This window comes from Nycticebus coucang, chromosome 6 (genome assembly GCF_027406575.1).
Source record: "Nycticebus coucang isolate mNycCou1 chromosome 6, mNycCou1.pri, whole genome shotgun sequence".
Taxonomy (NCBI): Eukaryota; Metazoa; Chordata; class Mammalia; order Primates; family Lorisidae; genus Nycticebus; species Nycticebus coucang.
The window spans coordinates 83,712,750-83,728,107 of record NC_069785.1 but is presented as its reverse complement, the minus strand read 5'-3'; the positions used below and the strand labels follow the sequence as shown (position 1 = coordinate 83,728,107).

Genomic DNA, 15,358 nt, shown 5'->3' with positions numbered 1-15,358 from the left:
AAAGAGTCAGGGGAGCTCTTGAATCAGGAGTCCAGGATATGGTGGAGAGTCCCAGTCATCAGAGATCTGCGCCTCCCATGGGACCAGGTACGCATCCCATGCCAGATCCATCACTCTTTCATGATGTGATGCTAAAAGCCACTTAGCTTCCCTCAATGTCACAACCACACAGTAGAGAACAGGAGGTACAGCACCTGCTCTGCCCACCCACAGTCTGATGTGGGGATCACAGGCCATAATGCCAGATGTTCCCTGACAGCTGCAGAGCATAGTACCCACAGAAGGGATGAGAAATCACCCTCCACCCCCACTGCCCTGCAGTGGTGCAAGCACCTACCTGGTGTCCGGTTTGTTCCCCCTGCCATTTAGGAAACACGGAAGACGACTAAGGGACCAGTCCTCTTCCTCACGATTCACCTGGATTGAGTCATTTCAGCTGCCTCATGTCGTAACAACAAATAAGCCTATTACCATAGTCATATGACAGTGCAGAGAACTGAGGACAGAGGGACCTCATGACCTTCTCAGGTGTAGGTGCCTGTCAATGGGCTTGGACCCCATCCCTAACTCTGCACCACCTGCTCTCTGTCTCTCTGCTCTGCTGCCTTTCTCTGTGGTCTCATCTCCATGAAGGCTTGGCCCACACAGGCTCCCTGAACCCCACGATCTCCCTGAAACCCAGCTTTCATCAGATGGCTCTGCTTGGAACTCAGTAAACAATGGGATCAGATGTTCAAACTCAGAATCCAATTTTACTAGTTCTCTCTGGACTTCTGTCAGGAAGATGCTTACAGTTGTCCCTATTGGGAAGGCACTAACCATGTTCTTTGCTGACAGCACTGACCCCCACGCCACCCCCAAGAGCAGAGCATTGTACTGCATCAGTTTTGGTCACCTGAAAAACTTACTGTGACCATGAAGGTTATTTAGAATAGTGACTGGGTATTACTTGGTGTCCCAGATGTAATACAAACCTATGAAGAGTGTAAGCTGTGTTTTTCATGCAGCAATATTTTAATTTTCCAAGTCATAAGTGCTGCTGCAACCACAGAATTCAATATACATTTTCAAGTCAAGATTGGTTCACATTCGATGGCAGAGAATAATTGAAGCTCATGTCTAGATACTATCTGGTTATTGACCATTGGCATAAAAACATCTCAGTGGACCATGCTTGGTGGGTGAGGCCTGTCATCCTTGCCCTTTGGGAGGCTGAGGCAGGAGGATCACTGGACCCCAGGACTTTGAGGTTGCAGTGACCTATGATGACACCACCCACACTCTAGCTTTCAATCCAGGGAGGCAGAGTGAGACCCTGTCCTGCCCTGACCCCTGAAAATATCTGCCTGAAAGAATGGTGCTAAATGATGATTTCTAATAAAAGCATCATCTCATCTAGAAGAGTTTGGGGTTGACATAAAAATGGATCAATGTTCCCCTATCAATCTTTCCTCTCTCCCCCATGTCCTATTGGGAATGATCAATGACATCTTTACTTACTGGGATACATTTATTACAATTAATCTAAAACTTGACATCTGATTCTCTAAAGTTAATCATTTCCATTCAGGTTCACTCTTTCTACTGGGCATTTCTGTCAGTTGTGACACCTTCAAAGCCCCGTTGTCCATTGTGTCCTCATGTGGTGCCGTCTCCCTGCCCTCAAAGGCCCCTTACCCTTTGTTGGTCCACAAACCCTGGCAACTATTGAGATTTGCACTGTTTTTATATTTTTGCGTTTCCAGAATGTCATGTAATTGGAATGATAAATAATGGAGTTGTTTTATTATTATTTTTTTTTTGAAGGCGTGATGAGAGCTTTGTTAGCACCCAGCAGACAGGTCAATGGGTGGGTTGACAGGCCAATGGTCGGGTGTTCAGGTGGGCAGCAGGGGACCAGTGGGCAGGTGAACATGGCTCAGGCAGGTAGGCAGGTAGCAAGCAGAAGGATGCAGTTGGGGGCTCCCCTGTGAGGGGTGTGGCATCCCTCCAGCTGCTGCCTGCTGGGGCCTCGGTCTGTGGCTTAGAACTCAGAACTCGGTGTCCACCACGTGGAAAGCTGGCCTGCCTGAGTCAGGCATTGATGAAGACTGAAGGCTGGCCTCCTTTTGTAGCTGAATCTCCTGTAGTGCAAATATGGAAGTAGTGTCAGGAAGTGTGTGGATCCGCTCCCCCAGACTGAAGAAGAATGGATGTTTCATGGCATCCTCTGCAGAGATGCGATTTTGACCCTCAAACTGTAGCAGCTTAGAGAGGAGGTCAGCCCCGTCGCTATCAAGTCGGGGTGCATGGCTTAAAAGGGCCTCGGCTTGGTACTTGGGATAGTTGTCTGTCTTAAACTCCTCATTGGACGGGATGCCTGGCCACGTGTCCTCAGTTGGGGTTCCTAAGATGCCGAAGATGAAGTGCAGCTGTTCTTCCACTGCGGAGCCCGTGAAGAGGGGTCGGCCATCTCATAGAAGATGCAGCCCACACCCCACATGTCAATCTGAGTGGAGTAGTATGTGGACCCAAGCAGGATGTCAGGTGGCCGGTACCACAGTGTCACCACCTCATTAGAGTATGTTTTTGTTGGGATTGACTTGGCCCGGGCCAGGCCAAAGTCAGCTAGCTTGAGCTCTCCCCTCTCGTTGATAAGCAGGTTCTGGGGCTTGAGGTCTCGGTGTAGCACCTTCTGCCGTGGCAGTAGGCCAGGCCATGGAGCAGCTGGAACAGGAACAGTTTCACCTTGTGCATGTTGATTAGGTTCCCACAGTCATCCAGGTACTGCTTCAGGTACTTGTCCAGGTACTCAAAGACAAGGGTGAGGGATTTCTCCGTGTGGATAATGTCACGTAGCCTAACAATGTTGGCATGTTTGAGGTCCTTGAGCAGAGACACTTCCCGGATGGCGGTGCAGGGCGCCCCCTCTTCGTGTTCCAGTCTGACCTCCTTGAGTGCTACAAGGTTGTCTGTAAGCTTGCTTTTGCCTTTGTATATTGTGGCATAGGTACCCTCGCCCAGTTTGTGCAGCTTGATGTAGGTCTCTAGTTTTCCAAAGCCAATCTCGGACAGGCTGACACGACGGAGGCAGCGGCTGAGGGGCTTGTCAAAAATGGGACTATTTAGAGTCAGCTTCTCAAGGTAACCCTCAGGCAGCCGGATGTCAGCTGGTAGTGACAGGCGCTTGTTAATGTCCTCAGTGGAGATCTGGAGTGGGGCATGGTTGCGCATGCGCACCCTCACTGGCGCCTGCACCTCATCCTAGGATGTGGCCGAAGCCTGGTCACTCCCCATCAGACCCAATCTTCAAGGACTGCTGGGACCGGTAGGAGGAGAAGGAGGTCGTGCGGCCTAAGCCCGGGCTGTCGCCCCAGGCGCCGCCGCTCCTACCCCGCGGCTCTGAGGCTGCTCGCGCCCCCGCAGGTGGCCATGGATGGATGCAGAAGATGAAAGGGCAGCTGTCCATGACACTCGGAAGTGGCGGAGGCATAGATAAGACCACAGGTGCTTCTGAGCAGATAGGCCTGGATGAGAGTGGCTGTGGTGGTGGTAGTGCCCTTGGGGAACCTCCATCTATATGCGGCCCACTCAGCTCTCACCAGAGATTGTGCACGAGGACTTGAAAATGGAGTTGTTTTAGACTAACATTTCACTCATCCATAGATATTGAATGTTCCTTCATCTCTCTGTCATGGCTTGTGTAGATCTAACATTTCATCTGGCTTTTTATCTCCTTTGTTTCAGCAAAGCAATGTTTCTCCCGCTCCTGCTGCCCTTCAGTCGTCCCACGTCTCCCACCCATCCCTCTCTATTCCCAGCCTGTTCCCCTGACCCCACTCATGCCACCTCCTCGCCTCTGGTGCCCCCTGGACATATTTAGGTCATCAACCCCTTCTCGAACACGGTCCCTGCCTGCCCCTGCCGCTTCATGTCCCCTTTCTCGCCCCCGGTCCCTGCCCACACTCACTGTTGCACGGTCCCACCCCAGCCCCCTGTTTTTGCCTGGTCACCTGCGTCCACAGCCCCCTCCCAGCCCCCTGTTCCTGCCTGGTAACCCCCCTCCCCATGCCCCTCCCAGCCCCCTGTTCCTGCCTGGTCACCCCCCTCCACAGCCCCCTCCCAGCCCCCTGTTCCTGCCTGGTCACCTCCCTCCACAGCCCCCTCCCAGCTCCCTGTTTCTGCCTGGTAACCACCCTCCACAGCCCCCTCCCAGCCCCCTGTTCCTGCCTGGTCACCTCCCTCCACAGCCCCCTCCCAGCCCCTTGTTCCTGCCTGGTGCCCTCCCTCCACAGCCCCCTCCAAGCCCCCGGTTTCTGCCTGGTCACCTCCCTCCACAGCCCCCTTCCAGCCCCTTGTTCCTGCCTGGTGCCCTCCCTCCACAGCCCCCTCCCAGCCCCCTGTTCCTGCCTGGTCACCTCCCTCCACAGCCTCCTCCCAGCTCCCTGTTTCTGCCTGGTAACCCCCCTCCACAGCCCCCTCCCAGCCCCCTGTTCCTGCCTGGTCACCTCCCTCCACAGCCCCCTCCCAGCCCCTTGTTCCTGCCTGGTGCCCTCCCTCCACAGCCCCCTCCCAGCCCCCTGTTCCTGCCTGGTCACCTCCCTCCACAGCCCCCTCCCAGCCCCCGGTTCCTGCCTGGTCACCCCCCTCCACAGCCCCCTCCCAGCCCTCTGTTCCTGCCTGGTCACCCCCCTCCACAGCCCCCTCCCAGCCCCCTGTTCCTGCCTGGTCACCCCCCTCCACAGCCCCCTCCCAGCCCCCTGTTCCTGCCTGGTAACCCCCCTCCCCACTCCCCTCCCAGCCCCCTGTTCCTGCCTGGTCACCCCCCTCCACAGCCTCCTCCCAGCCCCCTGTTCTTGGCGGGCCATGCCCCACCACAGCCCTCTCCAAGTCCCGAGCCCCTGCCCACCTGCAATTGTCTTCGGTCCCTCTTCTGCTGGAGATCCAACAGAATTGCCCCAGAGCGACCAGCCAGGCAACCCTCGCCACCTGCACACTGCCCACTTCGCAGGCTGCGTTGGTGGCGGTAGCCCCGTTACAAGTCCAGGAAGAACGAGGATGTGGGGCCACCAGGCATTGCCTGGAATGGACTGGCCATGGACTGGAAGCACAGGCAAGCACTTTACTCTGCAGCATGCCTTTTTCTCAGTTGAAGTGAAAGATACCCCTCAACAAAATGGGTCTTTTTCCCTGGGACCCAACATCATGGGTTTCTGTGGCCTCTGATGCTGCTGTGACAAGAGGCCTGTCCCTAGCCCAGGTTGACTTCCTCACCAACTTGTGCCTCCTCCTCTGAGGTATTCTTTCTCCTTGGAAGGTGGACTGCAGGCTAGCATCACTACGTTGTTTATGTGATAATCTTGTCAATGGCCACCACACCCCCAGCCATTGATAAGGTTATAATATAAATTTTGAGGGGACAGAAACGGTGTGACTATAGGAGATGTAATGGTAGAAAGACTCACTTTCACATTATTGGTTCTCCAGGAATTTGTTTTGGTGTTTCTCTTACCATTAGTGTGAAATTGACTTTTGCTCAGCCCTACAAATGCTATGGAGTCATTTCCATTCTCATTAGCATTTTCTGTGCTGCACATGGAAGAGGGAATGCAGAGCAGTAAAGCAGCGCTGTTGAAAGAGTAAGGACAGGAACTCTAGGAGCAGACGCGGTGGGGGCGTCTTACCAACGTGACAGTGGAGGTGCTGGTGTTTTGTGCACATCAGTTCTCACTTACCATTGATAGGTCCTTGGAAACTGCAACTTTAAGCAAAATGACATTCTCTATTCCATAGAAATTTAGCACTTTTTTTCAATTCACCTATGGTAAAATTGCTTTCCTTAATAAGTACATCATTTCGCTTGAAGTCACAGTTGCTTTGAACGTATCAATGACATTAAATGAGGACTTACTACATGTGTGTATATATGCATAGAAGAATTTAATATATATGCATACACATTATATTTGTTATTTGGCTTAAATAATGCTGATGCAGTGTATATGTGTGTGTGCACATGCCTGCATACACTGAGTATATACACTGACGCATTATATCGGGTGTCCATAAAGTTTGGCTGTAATTGCACACAAAGTTTATAGACACCCTGTTTGCTGAGGCATCATATGAATAAATACCTATATAATGCTAAAACTGTATATTTTTAAAACAATGTTATTGAATATTTATTTAAACAAGTGAAATAAACATTTGTGATAATAAGGATTTTAAATTTGAAATAGAAAAATAAAAATTAATACATTAGGAAAATTCTATTTGATGACTATTTTCACGTGTGGGTAATAATTTTAAAATGACACATTTTGTGTCAAAATATACATACCATTTATGGTCCTAATTTCCATCGTAATGTATGGAAAAGAATTCAAACTTGAATCCCTTAATTAAAAGCCATATTTTTTTATATTCTTTTCTATTTCATAATTGAAAACAGCTGGTTTTAAATTTCGTAAGTCCCTAACCCCAAATAATACTTAAAAAATAATTTTTCTATTTCATGCAATCACACACTGGATATTTATAGAAATATAAAATTACTTTTTTGGAACTGAAAATTCCATTAATGAAATCAAATACATTGTGCAAGTGAGATAAAAATGTACATACCACATCCAGCCTTCCCTGTGCAGCTGTATTTTTAATAATTTCTATCACATAGGAAGAGTTAATCATGGGGAGAAAAAAGCCTTATGGTGGTGATAATTTTGACTATAAAAAAACATTGATAATGTCTGTTAATGTTTTCAGATATACAACTATTTCACTTTTAGTACAACAATGAACTTATTTTTCATTTATGCTACCGTTTAAAACTGCATAATTTTACAAACTGGTATTGGAATCTCAGCCAACACCTTTCTCCTCCTCTTCTGCATTTTCATACTTCCTCTGATCACAGGGTGAAAGCCACGGACCTGACCATCTGACACTTGGCCTTCGTTCATGTGTGAAGTTCTTCACCGTACTATTATTGGGGTCTCTTTGGGTCATTGAACTTTCAGAATGATCTTACATGCGAGGCATTTTTCTACTTGAGCAGAGGGATCAAGGATCTCTCCATATGCACCACCAGCCTCCTGAGCATAGTCCAGGCCATCACTGTCAGCCCCAGCACCTCCTGGTTGGCCAGATTTAAACGTAAGTCCACAGATTACATTATTCATGTTTTATTCTTTTTGTGGTCCTGCACCTTGTCTTTTAATCACAGCATGATCTTCTACACCGTATCTACTTATAATTTGATCAGACAAATCTACTGAAGATAAACACTTCTCACTTTCCCCCATGAATCCCCTAATCAGGGGACTTCTTTTTGCTCTGTCATTATCCAGGCTTGTCTCCTCTGTAGGAATCATGATGCTCTCAAGTGCTTACGTGGTGATCCTCCTGCTCAGGGAGCAGAGACGATCCCAGCACCTTCAAAGCACTAGAGTCTCCTCTAAAGCCTCCCCGGAGAAGATGGCCACCCAGACCATCCTGCTGCTAGTGAGTTGCTTTGTGGTCATGTAGTGGGTGGATTTTATTATTTCATTCTCCTCAACCTTGTTTTGGGCATATGGCTCAGTCATTGGAATGTCCAGAAAATGCCACATTTGATCCTTTGGTGCTACTCAGTTCAAACAAAAGAATAATGTTCTCCAAAATATACAAAATAAGTGGCATAAAATAAAATTAATTCTCTGAAGAGTAGGTTTTTCTCTCCTCAGTTACCTTTTCACATAGAAGATAATTTGTTTGATTAATTACCATGTATAAAAATTATACTCTTATTATATATCAGTTATTTAAGAACTGATGCTACTTAAAAGCTTTATGATTGGACTTTCGTCCGCTGCCTCCATGGGGAAGGTGAATGTGGCCAAGTTACGCTACCTGAGCCGGGATGGTTTCAGCGTTTTGACTGGTGTTGAAATGACCATGAAGAACCATGAGATAGTTCCCTGCAGTTTGATCACCTCTATAGCTGGCTGTAATAAAGTTTTAAGAGAATTAGTGAAACATAAACTCATAGCTTGGGAGCATCCCAAGACTGTCCGGGGCTATTTATTGACAAATGCAGGCTATGATTATGGCTTTGAAAACACTTTGTTCCAGACAAGTAGTTGAGTCTGTTGGAAACCAGATGGGTGTTGGCAAAGAATCAGATATTTACATTGTTGCAAATGAAGAAGGACAGCAATTTGCATTAATACTTCACAGACTAGGAAGAACCTCCTTTCGAAATCTAAAAAACAAGCCTGATTACCATAAACACAGGCATGATGTGTCTTAGCTTTATTTATCTCCTCTCTCTGCGGTGAAGGAATTTGCTTATATGAAGGTGTTATATGGGAGGAAATTTCCACTTCCAAAGCTAGTTGATTACAATCGCCATGCAGTGGTCATGGAGAGCATAAATGGTTATCCTCTATGTCAGATACACCATGTTGAAGATCCTGCCTCAGTCTATGATGAAGCTATGGAACTAATTGTAAGACTTGGGAATCATGGGCTGATTCACGGAGATTTCAATGAATTCAATCGCATTTTGGATGGAAATGATCGTATCACCATGGATCGATTTCCCACAGATGATCTCAACTTCTCATCCCAATGCTGAAGGGTATTTTGACAGAGATGTCAAGTGCATCAGAGATTTCTTCATGAAGTGTTTTGGCTATGAAAGTGAGCTTTATCCATCCTTTAGTGATGTCAGGACGGAAGGCTTTCTTGATGTGGAGGTTTCTTCCAGCGGCTACACAAAGGAGCTACAGGCTGGTGACCACCTGCTGCAGCCAGTGGGCCCAGGTGAGAGGGCCACTGAGACAGAAGACGGACCTCAGTTTTCATTTTCTAATGGAAAAGTGTCAGAAAAATCAGAGGTTTGTAGTTCCAAAGATGAAAGAGAACAGAACTGTGTGGACCAGTCGGGTGGCTACAGATCATTCGAAGACCTGGAACACATCAGGGAGGACAGTTCATCAGAGCAGAGTGCTGGCGCACACCACTTTGAAATGACTGACTTCAGCCAGGTTTAGAAGAAACGGAAGGGCAGGTTGTTGACAAAATTTCCATACCTGAATTTTCTGAGGAGAAAAACAGAAATTAAAATTACCTGAGACAAGGTGGTCAGACACATCAAGGAGAAGCCTCTGCTGGCTCTGAGGAGTGTGTGGACGAATGCTCTCATCTAACTGCCTTGTGTCACTGAGTAAAGAATCCAGGCCTCTCAGAGATGAAAAGCATATGGGAGACATTAATTGGTGTAGAACAAGAACTCTGAGTATTACTTCTTCTACGGGCAGTGTTGTGAGCTGTTCTACAATTCTTCCCGAACTCATGAAACAGAAGGTGAAACGTCAGTTGACAAAACAGCAAAACTCAGCAGTCGGTGATTACAGAAAACAGAAGCAAATGTGTTTACCAAGCAATGAAGGGAAAACATGCAAAGTATTAAATCAAGTTGGAAGCAGCTAGCTTTTGGGGAGAATAATATATATTTTTGATATTTTTTTTTTTGCATATAGGGATTGTTCTAGTTCCATCTGTTGAAAAAAGCTACCCTTTCTCATTTGAATTAGCTTTATCCAAAAGTCTACTGATAATAGACTGGGTATAGTGGCTCATGCCTGTAATCCCACAACTTTGGAATGCTAAGATGGGAGGATTGCTTGAGGCCAGGAGTTCAAGACCAGCCTGGGCAATATAACAAGACCCCATTCTATAAAAAATAAAAATAAATTCAACTGATTATATATATTTGTGATTCTCTTTCTGGACTCTTTATTCTCTCTCATTGTATCTGTCCTTTTACCAATACCACACTGTCTCGATTGCTGTAGTTTATTATAGTAAGTTTTAAAATAAGGTAATGAGCTATTTTTGATATTTTTTTAAAGTTACTCTACTCACCTTTTAAGTCACTTTCAGTCTTCTTTTGCATCAAGGCCAATATATAAAAAGATGAATAAATCCGATTTCATTTATAAAAAAATGAAATGATGATGAGTAGAAGGCATATGTTCCACTGGCTTCTGATTATGATGCTCTGTATGTTGCCAACAAAATCGGGATCATTTAAACCAAGTCCAGGTGGCTCATTCTAAATATATAACTTTTCATCATAAAAAAACCCAAGAAATTTGTTATCTTTTAATTTGCTTCCCTGAACTTCATATCAGAAAACTTCTCTATCTAAAGAAGCTCCTATTAGTAATTAAATTTATCAAAGTTTTACATTATTCATTTATTTTTATTTCCAAAAAAAAAAATGTTACCCTTATTTTGTAAAGACATTTTAGTTAGGTATCCAATTATAGCATGGACACTAATTTCTCTCAGCACTCTTTATTTCCCTGTTTTCTGTACTATGCAGGCTCTAGAGATGACCTTCTCACCTTGCTTCATACTCCATAAGAAATTACAATTTGAAAATAATTTGGTTTGCACATTTGAAAAAATTTACATTTGGGATAAGTTCATTTAGCAATTTTCCTTGTTTAGTCAAAAAGGATAAGTTGAGAAGTCCCCAAAGCCTTGAGGTCCACATGGTTATAAAGTTTCTGAAGGAAAACTGACTTGTCGGTTTGATTACTCCTATGAATTCTTCTTTTAATTTACTTGTGCTTTTCGAAAGTGCCCATATTTTCCGATTCAATTTGTTAAGTAATGTATGAATAATGATAACATTTGAGTATTTTTAGATGTCTTCACCAAATAGTATTTATGAATATCCCTTTGCCCAAAACATGAATTATCAAGTGGCAATCTTCCACTTTAATGTATGAGACCTGATTACAGCCAGACTTATGTTTTTCAGTCCCATAAATTCAGTATTGATATAATTAATTATGTAAATGTAGGCCCTTTGGCTCCAGTGAAAATGCTTTCTTCTTATCAATACTTGAACTCTGGGGTTGCCCGTAGCTCAGTGGTTAGGGCACCAGCCACATGCTCCGGGGTGGGTGGTTTGGAAGCCACCCAGGCCTGCTAAACCAAAATAATGTAGCCGAGCATTGTGATGGGCACCTATCGTCCCAGCTACTAGGGCAGCTGAGGCAACAGAATCGTTTGAGCCCAAGAGTTTGAGGTTGCTGTCACGCCACAGCACTCTACCAAGAGTGACAAAGTGGGGCTGTCTCAAAATAAGAAAAAATAATACTTGAAGTCTCCTAAAGTGATGTTGGTTTAAATTTTCTCCAGTAGTTATTTAAAATTATCGTAGAGGAAATGTGCATGTGGTTATTTACATATTACTTATGGGTTATGCTGTAATTGATGGTTTCTACTGTCATTTCACAGTACTTATAAAAATCTTTCCCATAGGGTTTAAAAAGTATTTTATCTTCTGTTTAGCATCAAAAATGATGTTTATGTGTGTACCTAATTACCAAATCAAACTTTTTAACAAAATTACTTAACACTTTTTGTGTTCATTAATTTGTTTTGTACAAGAACAGTTGATTTCTATGATGCTTTTAAATCACCCAAATGATTATAAATATGTCCTCACTCTGAGCTATATGCCAAATTTATTATCATTAAATATATATACATAAACACATAGGAGTTGTGTCAAAAAATAGGTGTAATCTAGGTATTAACAAATCTACTTTGTCAGAGTTTTATCTCTTTGTACCGTTCTTTATTTTCTGTGTCATTTTCTATTTTTATTCAAATTTATATTTGTCCACCTAAATATTGATGAGGAGAGATAGGCTCGGATATATATATATATATATATATATATTTTTTTTTTTTTTTTTTTTTTTTTTTTTTGCCGTGGTCGCGTTTAAACCCACCACCTTCGTTATATGAGGCTGGTGCCCTACTCCCTTGAGACACAGGCACGGCCCATGGCTTGGATTTTTATTTTGAGTACAATTAGATCATTCTTCAACTTTCTATAGATTGTATACCGCCATTTATTCCATGTAGTAAATATAGGAATTAAATACAAGAAGTACAATAATGGCCTCCTCCTGCCCACAGGAGACCCTACACATTGAGGAAACTTTGCTAAAAACCTTTATTTTTGCATATTACTTTTTAAAATTTTGATCTCAACTGCCTTAAAATCTAGAAATGTGCAATACGATAAATGAGAAATAAATCCCTATACACTCTCTACAAATTAATATAATAAACTCAGGCAAAAATTAAAATATTAAATTCATTTGAAACTTTTCCATATACAGAGCCCAGATGCAAGCTAATTCACTTAGAAACTCTATCAAATACTTAATGCAACAAAAAAATAGCCAGGCATTGTTGCAGGCGCCTGTAGTCCCAGCTACTTGGGAGGCTGAGGCAAGAGAATCGCCTAAGCCCAGGAGTTGGAGATTGCTGTGAGCTGTGACACCATAGCACTCTACCGAGGGCAATAAAGTAAGACTCCGTCTCTAAAAAAAAAAAAAAGAAAGAAAGAAAGAAAGCAAGCAGCAGTATTGGAGGTAAAATGACACTTCATGAATTATGATCATTGGGTAAATGTAAAATCATGTACTGTAAAATCATCAACTACTGAAAAAAAAATATCTATCTGTACCATGGGAACTTAAATCTAGATGCTGATCGGTCTTTTTATATTCCACTGTGGTTGATGTGAAGACTGCCCCTTTGTGATAATAACATGTATGTTCAAAAAAAAAAAAAAACCCAACAACACAGAGAATGTAAATCATAGGAAACTTTAATGAACTGTATTGATGGAACTATGCCATGTATCATCTTTTGTATTATTAAAGCTATTGTCATATATTATTTTCATTAGCAAACCATCCCATGACAATGGATTGTGTAGAGAAGAACATTTAGAAAAGAAAATATAGTGAGGATGTTTTACAATATGGTTTTACCTCAATAATTATAGCAGGAATTGAGAAACCACAATGTGTTATTTGTTGTGAAGTTGTATCAGCTGAATCTATGAAACCGAACAAACTCAAATGCCATTTTGATAGCAAGCATCCTAGCTTTGCCAGCAAGGATACCAAGTATTTTAGAAGCAAACCTGATGGATTCAAGCCAGGCTTGACACTGGTGGCAAGTACCACAAACAAAACATAGCAGCCATTAAAGCTTCACATTGGGTGGCACTCAGAATCACCAGAGCTATGAAACCTCACACCACTGCTGAGGATTTATTGTTGCCAGTAGCCAAAGGCATTGTTCAAGTTATGATCAGAGGAGAATTTGCTATGAAATCGAGTGCAACTTCCTTATCTAACGACACTGTCGGCAGAAGAATAGACGACAGGTCTGCTGATGTTCTTGATCAGGTAATCCAGGAAATTAAATCTGCTCCACTTCCAATATTTAGTATCCAGCTTAATGAATCTACGGATGTTGCAAACTGTTCACAGTTACTGGTTTATGTGATGATGGCAACTTTCAAAGAAATACATTATTTGTCGGCATCATAACACTCATAAGGACCACAAGTATCTTAAATTAGAGGGAGAGACATGAAAGGTTGTATTGCAGAAATCAAAGCTATAAGGCAAAAGCAAATATATATGTTAATCAACTATTTGGATGAATTAAGGGACACTGCCAACTCAGCATAGGCGTACCCTTCATTGTGATCAAAAGGGAAGATGTTCTTTGCTACCAAGAGTTACTTACTTTGAGCATTCTTGCAAACATAATGCAGGAACAGATATCTTCAACAATTTTCAAGACACAAATGTACTTGAGTAGAATCTGGTTTAAAAATAACAGTTCAAAGGGTGGTGCCTGGGTCTCAAAGGGGTAGGGCTCCAGCCCCATATGCCAGAGGTGGAGGGTTCAAATCCAGCCCCAGCCCAAAACTGCAAAAAAATAAACAAAAATACCCCAAAAACAGTTCAGAGGTTTATTATGAATGATGCAGAGATGAGGGGCAGGCCACGTTGTGGTCTGCCAAATAGTACTATTGATATTTGGAAAAACATGTCAAAAGAAAGCAAAATTCAAGAGAAAGTCACTTTCATTACATTGATATTTTCCTTCCAGAGACACCTGGGAAATTATATGGTTTAAATTTCTCAGGGAAGGTAGCACTCTATGTCTGCAGGAACTATTTTGTGCATTAGTGAATCAAAGGAAATCAATAATGAATGAACGAACAGGAAAAACTGGCTAACTTTTCCTGAATGCTCTGACTGTGAAATGGGTGTACTAGTCAGGTTCGCTAGAGGTGGGAAAAACAGTTTACCTGTATATACAGTTCCACTGTAATCTTTGGGGCCATCTATGTGCTGAATAATGGTGTTTCAGCTAACAACGGACCAAATATACAAGGACGGTCTCAAAAGACTGTACTGGAGCTGCCCAGGATAGCGATGCAATTCTTTTATTCTTTTTTTTTTTTTTTTTTTAAGGCAAGTTCTCATTTGTTGTACAGGCAGGAGTTCGGTGGCATGATCACAGATCATTGTAACCTTGAACTCCTGAGTTCAAATAATCTTCCTGGTTAGCTTCCCAAGAAACTGGCACTACAGATACCCACCACCATGTGTAGATAATTTTTTGTTTGTTTTTGTTTTTGTAGAGACAGGTCCTCCCTATGTTTCCCAGGTTGTTCTCAAACTCTTGGACTCAAAGCAATTCTCCTGTCTTGGACTCCCAAAATGCTGGGATTATAGGCATGAAACTCTATGTCCAGCCAATTTTTAAAATCTTGTCTACTGTAATTTCATGGCATTTTTTTTATATCTAGATATACAAATACTTACCTCTGTGCTATGATTTCCTAGAGTGTTCAGTACAGTAACATACTGTACAAATTTGTAGCCTAGAAGCAATAGGCTATACCACATAGCCTAGGTATATAATAGGCTAACCCGTCTAGTGTTGTATCCGTCACAGCCTGTAAAGATAGACTCGGACCCCAGTTTGGTAAAATCAGATGGTGATTTTATTACACCTGTGCAGGGGACCACTGCTCTCAAAGGCAGGTGGCCCTGAAGTGGAAGGCAGGTTGACTTTTATACCTTTTTTTGTGCCACGTGGCAAGCAAGTTACACAGAAGCATAATATTGTGGCTAGCTCAGGGCGGGGTTAGAGCTTAAGAAACACAGCTTGAGTACGTTTCTACTATTGTTTGTTCACGAGAACCTATAGCTTGAGAAACACAGCTTGAGCAAGTTTTCACTATTGTTTGTTCACTGGGAACTAGGGGAGGTTTCGGGAACTTGGGGACTTTGTGCTTTCTCGTTCTGAAGCCCTTTCTCGGAATCTACGGGGGTTGGGGGGACGTGCTGAAGTTTTGGGAGCTAACAGGCTTTTACAGTAGGTTTGTGTTAGCATACTCAGTAGCAGTCTCACAATGATACCATTACCTAGGAATGCTTTTCTCAGAATGTAGTTTCATCATTGAGCAAGACATGACCCTATA

At 43.3% G+C, this 15,358-nt stretch overlaps 2 pseudogenes across 1 annotated transcript; one reads left to right on the top strand and one right to left on the bottom strand.

Moving 5' to 3' along the window:
* Nucleotides 1-1,804: 1,804 nt before the first annotated feature.
* LOC128588909 (cyclin-dependent kinase 16-like) lies at nucleotides 1,805-3,258 on the bottom strand (annotated as a pseudogene). The gene has a single exon (XR_008380818.1). The product of XR_008380818.1 is annotated as a cyclin-dependent kinase 16-like (transcript).
* A 4,581-nt stretch (nucleotides 3,259-7,839) lies between these two features.
* LOC128588907 (serine/threonine-protein kinase RIO2-like) lies at nucleotides 7,840-9,472 on the top strand (annotated as a pseudogene).
* The last annotated feature ends 5,886 nt before the right edge of the window (nucleotides 9,473-15,358 follow it).